The 12,775-nt window shown below is 46.5% G+C and overlaps 1 protein-coding gene and 1 pseudogene across 1 annotated transcript in view; both read right to left on the bottom strand.

Annotated features, from left to right (window-relative positions):
- The window catches only part of LOC135246841 (B-cell receptor CD22-like), a 36,511-nt gene that overhangs the window by 4,662 nt on the left and 19,074 nt on the right, over positions 1-12,775 (bottom strand). The window lies entirely within an intron of this gene.
- Positions 7,272-11,046, bottom strand: LOC135246844 (interferon-inducible GTPase 5-like; annotated as a pseudogene).

Below are 12,775 nucleotides of genomic sequence, written 5' to 3'. Positions count from 1 at the left end.
CAATAAAATGACCTAAAAATAATGTCACTTGCAGGACGAAAAGAAGAAAATATATTCGCACAGTTACAGCGTCATCAACAGTACTTTTACAAACCCTTAAGTAAAACCATCAAAATCTGCACCTCTGTATATTAGTGTGTGATGTATAAATATGTTAAAAAAGAGAAATGTGCTTCCATTTACCTGAGTGTTGCTGTGGAGACGGGAGGTGGAGCTGAAGGCTGGAGTTGCCGAGAGTGTTGGTGCTGACGCAGAGGAGAGTGGGCGTGTCTCCCTGTGATTGGCGCATGGTGAGGAGCTCCTCAGGCCTGTGTTCCCCAGCTGCTCCTCCCTGATGACTCTCTCAGTAGAGTTAGTGACCCGCAGTCCAGACACACGCCACTCCATGCTGGGAGAGGGATTCCCACGGCTCTCACAGGAGCAGCTCATCTCTGCTTCAGTTCTGCTGCAGCTCCCAGAGCCAGAGATCTGAGGCATGTCTGAACACAGGATCCACAGTTACAAACAGCACAGCTGCACACATATAACAATAATATGATTTATACAATTATATAATAGATGCAATGAACATACATATCACATTCAGCTGTACAGTTGTTGAGTTCTCTTTTCCATATTCATTCTGTGCTTCACAGTAGTACTGTTCACTACCACTGGACTCAATCACAATGAAGGTGAGATTCTGTCCAGTTCCTACAGTGTTCATCTCTGTCCCATTCACTTTATACCAGGTGTAGTTCTGCACTGCTGGCTTGGCATTACTGCTGCAGGTCAGAGTCACAGAGCTGCCCTCTAACACTGAACCAGAGGGACTGACTGACATTGAGGTGTTCTTAGGAGGATCTGAAATAAAAATATTTGTCCTTTAAACTCAATGCAGCAAGTTTTCCTATTGCTAATGAAAAATGATCAGTTTATGAACAAAGCAAAACCAATTTCAAGTGCTTTGAGACATTACACTGAAAATAAATTGTACTTGTAAAATGGAGCTAAAAATATACAGCCCAAGCATTGTCATATTTCGTTCCTTACGCACAATCAAAATTAAACTTGTAAATTATGGAGAAACACAACTAATTGACATTGCTAGACCCATACTGCCAAAAAATGGTTTCTACTGTTTTTTGTTGTTGTCATGTACAAATAATGGAAAGGTGGAAAAATCATTAGATTTGGATTTTAGGAGAAAAGTTGGCCTTTCAAATCATTTCACATTTTTTTTCCCATGGGCATTTAGCAGATGTCCTAATCCAAAGAAAGTTAATCAACTTTGGCTTTTTTACATTGTACCTATTTATATATATATTGTTGTAGTCTATATTCCCGGTCACTTGTCTCCCCAGTACTGTCTCTGTGTCTGTGTTCCTGAGCTGCTTCACTCCCCTGTACTTGTGTGATTTCACTATTCGGGTGGTTCCGGGTTTCGTGGTTTCCCCCTTCTTTCCAGTCTCGCTTTACTTACTTCCTGCTTATTTCTAGTTTTACTAATTTCTACTAATCCCTACTAACTTATAGATTGTAAAGTACTAACCTCACTAATGTACTAACGTGAATATTACTAATGGACTAACACACACTAGTTTTGAGTTTTTGATAGTTTAGATCACTATACTAATACATTAACCAGTCTCCCCTTTTCCATGCTGCGCTGTAGCTCCGCCCCTTTTCTTTCTAGCCTGCTCTAACGCTGAGTTCTGCAATTGCCTGCACCTGTCTCTTGCTCTGACTGCACCTCTCTCTCTCTGCACGTGTTTTACCTGCTTCACCCAGGCCGTCTATTATCATTGTTGTCTATGTGATTCCAGTCCGCGTTTTGTCAGTCCCTGTCATTGAATTAGTTTTCCTAACGTTCTTCACCTGGATGTTGTTTGTTACTCCTCCCTTACTCACTTAACCCCTCCTTGATTGTTATCTTCCCCAGTGTATAAATGTCAGTCTTTTCCACCTGTTCAGTGTCAGAACGTTGATCGAATTCATTGTGCCGATTGTTAGTAAGCCTTTGTCTATCGAGATTCCTGCGACACCCCTTTGTACGACTTCGAGTTTGCCTGCCCCTTTTGGTTTTGTTTGCTTCTGGTTTGACCTTCGCTTTGCCTTGACTTCTCTTTTGCCTGTCCCTTTGTACCTTCGCCACTCTGATCTCCTGGTTTTTGACTTTTCGCCTGTTTTTTCACTATTCTTTTGGAAACTCGATTCGGCACCGTACTCTCTCTGATTACCTGGCTTCGAACCTCGGACTGAATAAAGACAACGTTTTTTGGATTTCCCTGGTCTGCGTGTGGGTCCTTACACAGAACATCACATATATACCCCATCCTCAAATCAGATAACCCCCATGTGGGGTTGTGACCCACAGTTTAGGAATTGCTGATTTACCCTTTAATTTTAAAAACATGTTTTAAAATATTATCAAAATGAATTTATTTAAAATGTATTATTTTAGCATTTCGTATTAGTATTTTTTCTTTAAATTAGTGTTTTAGTATTTCACAAGGCTTTGCCTCCTTAAACTATTGATCATAAAAAAAGCATGTTGTGTGTTTTGGCTTTTTGAGACATGGGCTGTACAGCACTCGAGTTAATCAGTTCTTAATCAATCAGAATTTACTTAATCAATGGTTAAACAACTTACATAACGTCTACACAGAGAGCACTGGGACTCTAAATACAGCACTCACACAGGACGTCTACACGGAGAGCACCGGGACTCTAAATACAGCACTCACACAGGACGTCTACACGGAGAGCACTGAGACTCTAAATACAGCACACACACAGGACGTCTACACGGAGAGCACTGGGACTCTAAATACAGCACTCACACAGGACGTCTACACGGAGAGCACTGAGACTCTAAACACAGCACTCACACAGGACGTCTACACGGAGAGCACTAGGACTCTAAATACAGCACTCACACAGGAGGTCGACACGGAGAGCACTGGGACTCTAAATACAGCACTCACACAGGACGTCTACACGGAGAGCACTGGGACTCTAAATACAGCACTCACACAGGACGTCTACACGGAGAGCACTGGGACTCTAAATACAGCACTCACACAGGACGTCTACACGGAGAGCACTGGGACTCTAAATACAGCACTCACACAGGACGTCTACACGGACAGCACTGGGACTCTAAACACAGCACTCACACAGGACGTCTTCACGGAGAGAACTGGGACTGTAAATACAGCGCTCACACAGGACGTCTACACGGAGAGCACTGGGACTCTAAATACAGCACTCACACAGGACGTCTACACGGAGAGCATTGGGACCTTAAATACAGCACTCACACAGGACGTCTACACGGAGAGCACTGGGACTCTAAATACAGCACTCACACAGGACGTATACACGGAGAGCACTGGGACTCTAAATACAGCACTCACACAGGACGTCTACACGGAGAGCACTGGGACTCTAAATACAGCACTCACACAGGACGTATACACGGAGAGCACTGGGACTCTAAATACAGCACTCACACAAGACCTCTACACGGAGAATGGTGGATTTTTGAGCGCTGATGATGTTCTTGGCCTGGCACGTGTATTCCCCGGCGTTGCTTGCACTGATGTGCTCCCATCTGAGGTCTCGCCCGCCAGACCGTCCGTTAGAAGGCACGGGAACCTCGGTCCTTCCTGGACCCCTCTGTCCACCAGGCTCTGTAATCACGCGAAACCAGGTGTAGCCGTAGGGCTCAGGACGGGCGTTGGTCTCGCAGGTGAGGGTCAGGCCTTCGCCGGCCTTCACCCCTCCCTGACAACAGCTGGCCTTAATCTTTGTGCCTCTGGGTCCATCTGGGAGAAAAAAAGGGAATACATTATTTGTTTACCAAATACACTGGCTAGGCAGGACGACATGAACAGGCCGATCCTGGGCTGGACGGCCTGCACTTGACATCGAAACACTCTCGTGTTCTTGTGTTCTCGCGTTCTCACATTCTCGCGTCTCCATGTCACCGCCGTTCCACTGAGCATGATATGAGCAGCAGCGGCGAACTCACAGTTAACGGTGATCGTAACCTCCGGGGAATCCCCCGAGCCCGCGGAGTTTGAGGCTTTGCAGCAGTAAGAGCCTCTGTCCTCGGGTCGTATGGCCGGGAAATGGAGCACTGGGCCAGTTTCACCCAGGACGGTGTGGTCTCTGTACCAGGAGTATGACCGCACGCTTGGATTGCTGCTCTGGACCTCGCAGGTCAGGCTGACTGGAGCTCCTTCATAGATCCCCTCCAATGTCCTGCTCGCCGTTATCCTGACCTCTTTTGGAGCATCTAAATAAGAACGCAGATTTGTCTGTGGTGATTTGCAGATCGTTTCAGGGTGCTTACAGATGCATTATGTGCTGTTCCACTGGATTTAATCAACGCTTTCGAGTTAATCAGTTCTTAATCAATCAGAATTTACTTAATCAACGGTTAATCAACTTACATAACGTCTACACAGAGAGCACTGGGACTCTAAATACAGCACTCACACAGGACGTCTACACGGAGAGCACTGGGACTCTAAATACAGCACTCACACAGGACGTCTACACGGAGAGCACTGGGACTCTAAATACAGCACTCACACAGGACGTCTACACGGAGAGCACTGGGACTCTAAATACAGCACTCACACAGGACGTCTATATGGAGAGCACTGGGACTCTAAACACAGCACTCACACAGGACGTCTACACGGAGAGAACTGGGACTGTAAATACAGCGCTCACACAGGACGTCTACACGGAGAGTACTGGGACTCTAAATACAGCGCTCACACAGGACGTCTACACAGAGAGCACTGGGACTCTAAATACAGCACTCACACAGGACGTCTGCACGGAGAGCACTGGGACTCTAAATACAGCACTCACACAGGACGTCTGCACGGAGAGCACTGGGACTCTAAATACAGCACTCACACAGGACGTCTACACGGAGAGCACTGGGACTCTAAATACAGCACTCACACAGGACGTCTACACGGAGAGCACTGGGACTCTAAATACAGCACTCACACAGGACGTCTACACGGAGAGCACTGGGACTCTAAATACAGCACTCACACAGGACGTCTACACGGAGAGCACTGGGACTCTAAATACAGCACTCACACAGGACGTATACACGGAGAGCACTGGGACTCTAAATACAGCACTCACACAGGATGTCTACACGGAGAGCACTGGGACCTTAAATACAGCACTCACACAGGACGTCTACACGGAGAGCACTGGGACTCTAAATACAGCACTCACACAGGACGTCTACACAGAGAGCACTGGGACTCTAAATACAGCACTCACACAGGACGTATACACGGAGAGCACCGGGACTCTAAATACAGCACTCACACAGGACGTCTACACGGAGAGCGGTGGATTTTTCAGCGCTGATGATGTTCTTGGCTTGGCACATGTATTCCCCGGCGTCGCCTGCACTGATCTGCCAGAATCTGAGGTATTGCCCATCAGACCATCCGTTAGAAGGCACGGCAACCTCGGTCCTTCCTGGACCCCTCTGTCCACCAGGCTCTGTAATCACGCGGAACCAGGTGTAGCTGTAGGGCTCAGGACGGGCGTCGGTCTCGCAGGTGAGGGTCAGGCTTTCGCCGGCCTTCACCCCTCCCTGACAACAGCTGGCCTTAATCTTTGTGCCTCTGGGTCCATCTGGGGAAAAAAGGGAATACATTATTTGTTTACCAAATACACTGGCTAGGCAGGAAGACATGAACAGGCCGATCCTGGGCTGGACGGCCTGCGCTCGACATCGAAACACTCTCGTGTTCTTGTGTTCTCGCGTTCTCCTAAATAAATAAATAAATGAAGAAGAAAGCTTTCTGTAAACTATGGGAAAAAATGCACAGAGACTGGATCAATAGCATTGTGGGTAATTCAGATATCAGTTATGTGTAAAACGTAGCTTCGGTGTCTCTGATAAGAAGATTGCAGCGTCGGCAGGTAAAACACTAAAAATTTTAATTGCGCGACTTACATTCCACGGCCAGCGTGATGTTTCTGGAGGCGCACGCGTCGTTGCTCAGCGACGGCCAACAGGAGAACTCCACCCCGTCATGTGACCAGTCCGCTTTGAAGCGCAGCTGGGCTGTTTTCGCACCCTGAGTGTCGGAGACTTCACTGGAGGCCAGGCCTGGCCCCAAGCTACGCCACTCGGGGCTGTTCTGGCAGCGCCCCACGGTGGAGCACCGCAAAATCACCTCCGCCCCTGTCTGGACCAGCTCCGGCCCTGTTACGCTGACCTGGCAAGGGTTCTCTGCAGAGGTTCGACAGGGGAAGATCGTTATGATGATGAAGATGATGATGATGATGATGATTACGATCATGAATATGATGATGAAGATGATTAAGATGAGGATGATGATGATTATGATGAAGAAGATGATTATGATGATGATGATGATAAATATCAGTTTCATCATCATGTGTTAATCTGTGATGGATTTATTTAGTTGCCTAAAGACTATTTTTGTCATGTTCTGGGCTTCTTTGTCTGAGGAAATCATGTAGCCCCCTCTGCTCCGGGGCTATCATTGTAAAGCAACGTGCGGCCTCTTGGCTGGCTCATACGACCATCGTGAATGTGAGTAATTGTACACAGTCCCTCATAAAATACATAAATGCAGATGCTCATGGTGATAATGAGATGATATCTGTGTTTAAGTGAGCCCAGAACAAAATAAAATGAAACCAGCTTAATTGCATAGCAGCCATCTGCAAATATAAGCAAAAGCATTACTGTGGGTAACCTTGAAGTATGTTCCTTCAGGCTTTCGAGTTGTGAATATCTGAAATGACAATGCTGACAGTTTTGCCAGTAGCAGGTTAAGGGACAACAGCTATCAGCATTCATATTGTACACAGATTCCTTACAAATACATCACTGTTGTTAACTGAAGCATGCTTCTTCAGGATTGCCGGTTGTGCATCTTTGCAACGACTGCAGCTTAAATCATAAATCCAATACCAGACAAATACTTTTCCTACAGTAGACAATTAGACAACTACTGGATGGTGAACATAAAGGGGCCTCTATCATATATGTATATATATATCACTGCAAAAGAACTTACCCTGAACATCAAGACTCATTGTTGAGCTGCTCACTCTAGAAAGAGGATTAACATCATAGTATCTAACCATGTACTTTCCGCTGTCTTGCAGTCTCAGGTTACTGATGGTCAATTCGTAGTTCATTAAACCCCTAGTGGACCCAGTGGAACCCACAGACACTCTGTTTTTAAATTCACTCGCGGTGGGTTTGTCAGGTTTGAGGCTGTGCACGATTGTGCCCTCATAATCCTTTGCTGTGTCACTCCACACGGCATCCTTCAACCAAACAATGTACCCAGAATGCTTCGTTTTGGACAGAGTTAATTGGACCGTCACACAGGAGCCCTCTTTGGCCGTCATCTTACTGAAACTGCAAGCAGAGTCTTACGGTAGAAAAGGAGAGAGAGAGAGAGAGAGAGAGAGAGAGAGAGAGAGAGAGAGAGAGAGAGAGAGAGAGAGAGAGAGAGAGAGAGAGAGAGAGAGAGAGAGAGAGAGAGAGAGAGAGAGAGAGAGAGAGAGAGAGAGAGAGAGAGAGAGAGAGAGAGAGAGAGAGAGAGAGAGAGAGAGAACCATTAGAGCAGTCAGTCTGCCTCTAAAGTGGAATTTTCTGTTCTTAATATTGCACTGTTGGATTGCAGCAGACAGATAATCCTCAGAAGTTAACATTGTGTTCATTCGTAACACCGTGGTTGCTATGCCGATTGTTATGCGTACAGTAACAAGGACCGATTTCTACTGGGGATAAAAATGCTTACGAGTGAAGTGTGTCAGTGACAGAGACAAGGGCATAACGAAACGTGCAGGGACAAGGATGTCGTAGCAGGTACATACCACCAATCAGAAAGAGGACCATGGCCCAGAAAGAGATCATGATGAACCTTCCTTTATCAGTGTGAGAAATCTGGAAAAGAAGACACTGTGAACCCACTTATGAAGTGTGTGTGTGTGTGTGTGTGTGTGCGTCTATGTCTGTGTGTGTATGTGCACGCATGTGCGTATGTATGTGTGTGAAGATGTGTGTGCATGTGTTGGCATGCATGCATGGGTGTGTGCCGGTATGTGCTTGCATATGCGTGTGGCACAGGAGTGTGGCACAGTGGGTAAAGAACTGGGCTTGTAACCGAAAGGTCGCAGGTTAAATTCCCGGGTAAGGACACTGCCGTTGTACCCTTGAGCAAGGTACTTAACCTGCATTGCTTCAGTATATATCCAGCTGTATAAATGGATACAATGTAAAGTGCTATGTAATAAGTTGTGTAAGTCGCTCTGGATAAGAGCGTCTGCTAAATGCCTGTAATGTAATGTAATGTAATGTATACATGTGTGTGAATATGTGTGTATGGGTGTGCACGCACGTGTGTGTGTGTGTGTGTGTGTGTGTGTATGCATGGTTGTGAGTCTGTGTATGTGCATGCATATACATTTATACGTGTGTGTGAATGTGTGTACGTGTGTGTGTGTGTGTGTTCATGTACAGTATACACATGTGTGCAGGTGTGCATGCCTGTGTGTGTCTTGGTGTAGGTGTACCACAGCTGTGAGTGAGTCATTCTCAGCTCTGTGGTTCCTAATCAGATCATCAGATCACTGGTTTAATGCAACCCCCCCCTCCCCCTGCCCTTCTGCCCCCCTTCCCCCCCTGCCCCCTGCCCCACCCCCTTTCCTGAAAGTGGGTTAAGGTTGGACCTGTCACGTGTGTTGATGATGAAGAACACCAATCTTAAAAATACTTTCACTGTTTGTTTTATATAAGATTTAACCTTCCAAAATCAGGAAATATAAAGAGTGCTCTTGGCTGTGCCAGTTCTGCTCCTTGCATAGTAGAGCCATATCATGGCTCACAACACAGTTAATGCAGACTGCAGCTTATTAAAAAAACAGCATTATTTAATTAATTGCAGTCCAAGACACCATTCTATGTTGTGATCAATCTACGCAGCCTACTCTTTCCTATTACACCCAGAAAGATCAGCATCTGAATAAAATAAACATCTTACGCAAGGATGTGTTGTACAAGCAGGGATCCACACAGGATTTGAGTCAAAAGCACGTCATATCTCCACAGTATCTCCACTAGTAATTTGCTAAAATATTAATATGTACAGTACGGTGTTAATATTTTTGAATAAGAATATTTGACTGAAAACCTTGAGTGCATATCTTTCCTGAATGGAATTACTAAATTATTTAGATCAATGCACCTCTATTTTGAACTCAAAAGGCCACAATAACAGCAAAGTCAATTTCTATTTAAAGCGATAACACTTGCTATTTGTTTTCCCAGACCAGAAACAAGGCAGAGTACAGACAAAAGCTACTAAACTCACAAACATTCAAATGAAATGTTAATAACTGTTGTAGCAATGGCATTGATACCTGTACCTGGAGGGGGGGTAGAGAGACAACTTTACCCATGAAAGAATTGTAAAAGTGGCTGCTTACCTACAAGTTGGATGTGACAGAGGATTAGAAATCAGCTACAGTTAATCTGGATGTACTATGTCCTTATCGTAAAATGACTGAAACTTAATAATGGCCCCTCTTCCTTAGACAGGAAATATACACAAACAGAACTCCCCTTCTCGGCAGTGCATTTTCACAGTTTAGCCAAGTGTCAAAAGTTTTTTTCTTAAATTGGTCACGAAGAATTCAGTTCCTCAATCTGCCCCCCCGACTGCAGCCACCACCACCCTTTCCGCATCGGCGGCCATGTCGTCAATGGCGCCATTGAGCGCCAGGAACATGGTGGTGAAGGAGCGGCTGGCGGACTTGGCGGTCACGGGCAGCGCCATCTCCACCACGCGGGCACCGGTGGGCTTCTGCTTCTCTGCGGCCGCCAGCAGCTTCTTCACGGCACCCTTGGTGACCTCCCGGGAGAGGGCGCCTTGAGCCGCGCCCCGTCCCGCCCCCGTCACCTTCCAGCGACGCGTCGTCCAGTCGCACGCTTTGCTCAGGATCCTCACCCCCACGCCGGCGTCCACCGTGGAGGACACCAGGGGCAGGGGAATGGCCGAAACGCCACCCGAGAGCGAGGCCGCCGCCCACACCAGCGCCTTGAGGGCGTCCCGCTTTCTGGTCACCACGGCGACGAACAGGGCCGGAAGGGCCAGGAGGAGGGCGGCAGCCTTGACCTCCGGGACATCCCGCCACATTTCCTCCAGGAGTTTGGGGAAGTCCAGGGTCTCCAAGGTGGTGCCACGTACCAGGAAGACCCTCGGGGAAGCCAGGCCCTCCGACCCCAACGCCTCCTGGCTGGCTTTCCGCCTAGGCTCCATGGACTCCCGCGAGTCGCGCTCAGAGGCCAGCAAGGCGAAGTACACAGCCTCCCTCTGGAGCGATCTGGCCTCCCGCCACACGAGGGCGCTGTTGCTGTAAAACCGCATCCGAGAGGACGTCACGATGACAGCATTGTAGCGCAGGAACTTGACTTTCTTGTACTCCTCTGGGTCAAAGGGTGAGCCATCAGGGCAGGTCCCACAGTCGGAAGTCGGGGTGTTTAGGGTTTTGGTGAACTGTCCGCTCCTTTTGGGGGCTGGGGGAGGGGAACTGGGCCGCCCCACCGTCCCCGGGCCCCAGGCCGCTGAGGGAGTTGAGGAGGGCGGTTTTCTCCGGGCTGCTCTCCCCCACCACGGCGATGTTCACCCTGCTGATGAAGAGGTCCTCCACCGCCTCCTTCACCTCAGTGAGCCCCTTCTTTTCCATGGACTCCTCTAGCACCTCCAGGAGGTTCAGGCTCCTCAGCACGTCCGCCATGGAATCCGTCCTCAGCTGCAAAAAAAACCAGACACCAACAAATTTACAAATCGCACCATTTATCAGGAGTGGCCTGGTCCTGATCCCCAGAGGTCCAGGGTCTGCTGGTTTTTGTTTTCGCCTTAAAAACGAAAACCTAGAAACCAGACGATGTGCGTTAACTGTGAAATAAACTGATTTAATCGATCGACTAAGTGCCAAGTAGCAATAAAAATGCAGAAATTTTGCGAGTCTTTAAAAATACTGAATTTTCACATAAAAAGGGTTTGATTTAATTAAATTATTTGAAAATACTTTCACAACATAAAGCCGGTAGTGCAACATACGCAATTGCACCAAGCTGTTGAAAGACTTGAGAAGCATTGGATATGCAAGAACCTATCAGCTCTGAAATTTGAACGTTTTGTTCAATTTAGAGGACAGTATTTTGACTAGAATGGGTCAGGTGACTGCTGATGGCCCCAGTCGAACTGTACCGATTTCCATTGTTAATTGGTAGTGAGTATGTACGAATGAATTTTATTTTATCTGTGTCTAACCTTACAGAATGTAAAAGAAGGAACTGTTTGCATGGCTGCCGAACGCTCTGACCACAGAAAATACACAGGAAATACAGTAAAAGCCACTAACTTCATTGGAACAAACAAACTGTCAAGTAGCTTATCAAGAAGTCTGAGTTTGCCATTCCCCATGCAAAGACATGTACGGGCATTTAGGCTACTGACTGTTAGAGGCAGCACATGGGTTGTTTAAAATTGCCGACATAGGCTACCCTTGCCCAAATTCAACCCCTAGCCCCAAGGAGTATTGTACAAAGAACTCTGGGATATTTTAAATATTTGTATTTTAATACATTTCTAAAAGGGTCTAAATACTATTTGAAAAAGTATTTGATTTCCCAGGAAAGCATTTATTTAAAGGAATGTATTTTTTTATTACTGTTTGTGAAAGTATTTGGTTTTGTCAAGGATTCGGGGGTTGGACCCAGGCGCAGAGTAAAAACACGGAGACTCCAAAGGAAAATTCAAACAAAGACTTTACTTAACAAACAGGGAGCAAACAAAAAGCCATGAGGGGCAAAACCACAAACACAAAAATATTCTTAAGAACTGAAAAAAACAGAACGGAACACGGGCAGGGCGGAACACAGGCAGGACAGAACACGGGCAGGCGGAACACACACAAGCAGGAACGCAGGCAGAAACACAAGGAACCAGCACCCGAGTCAGGAAACAAAGAACTTAAATAGACAAGGGTAACAAAACACAGGTGAACTCAAAGAACAATCAAACCAGAAAAGGAGGGGATAACAAGGCACATGTGGGAACAATGATAGAATAATTAAAACCAATAATTGGGATGGCAGGGATGCCATCTCGCCATGTTACACCTTGGCGGGGGCATGCCCCATACCTATACAGCACTCTTCAGGGTTCCCCACAGAAATAACCACAACAGCCACAGACATTCAGCCCTTAAAAATGTTAAATTCTGTACATTCTGACACCATTTCAACAGACAGGTTTCATAAACAGCTTCACATGTCCACACAATTAAGCCCCAAACTAAGGGGAATTTGCGTCGTCGTCGTCGTCTTCTTCTTCTTCTTCTTCTTCTTCTCTTTCTTCTTCTTCTTCTCATCCTTATTTTTCCTGCCGCCTATCCCACTAACAACATGTCTCCACTATCAAGTTTTCCAGTTCTAGATTAGCAAAACAGCGAAGAGGACTCCTACCTGCAGATAAGCCTATCAAAATTTCTTATAAACCTTACAAACACTAAAAGTGCATCTCCACGAAATAACAGACAATGAAGCAGGACAGAAGGGTACACAAGTTGCGACCTAGGGAGCTCTATTTCTACGGCCTTGCTGATTCTTTTGTCAATCAAGGCTGGTTGGATGGCCGTCAAATCCGTGAGTACATACACTGGCCATATTTCTGCGTTTCTGATGCGT

Source organism: Anguilla rostrata, unplaced genomic scaffold (assembly GCF_018555375.3).
Source record: "Anguilla rostrata isolate EN2019 unplaced genomic scaffold, ASM1855537v3 scaf0945, whole genome shotgun sequence".
NCBI classification, from domain to species: domain Eukaryota; kingdom Metazoa; phylum Chordata; class Actinopteri; order Anguilliformes; family Anguillidae; genus Anguilla; species Anguilla rostrata.
This window is presented reverse-complemented; position numbering and strand designations above follow the sequence as displayed.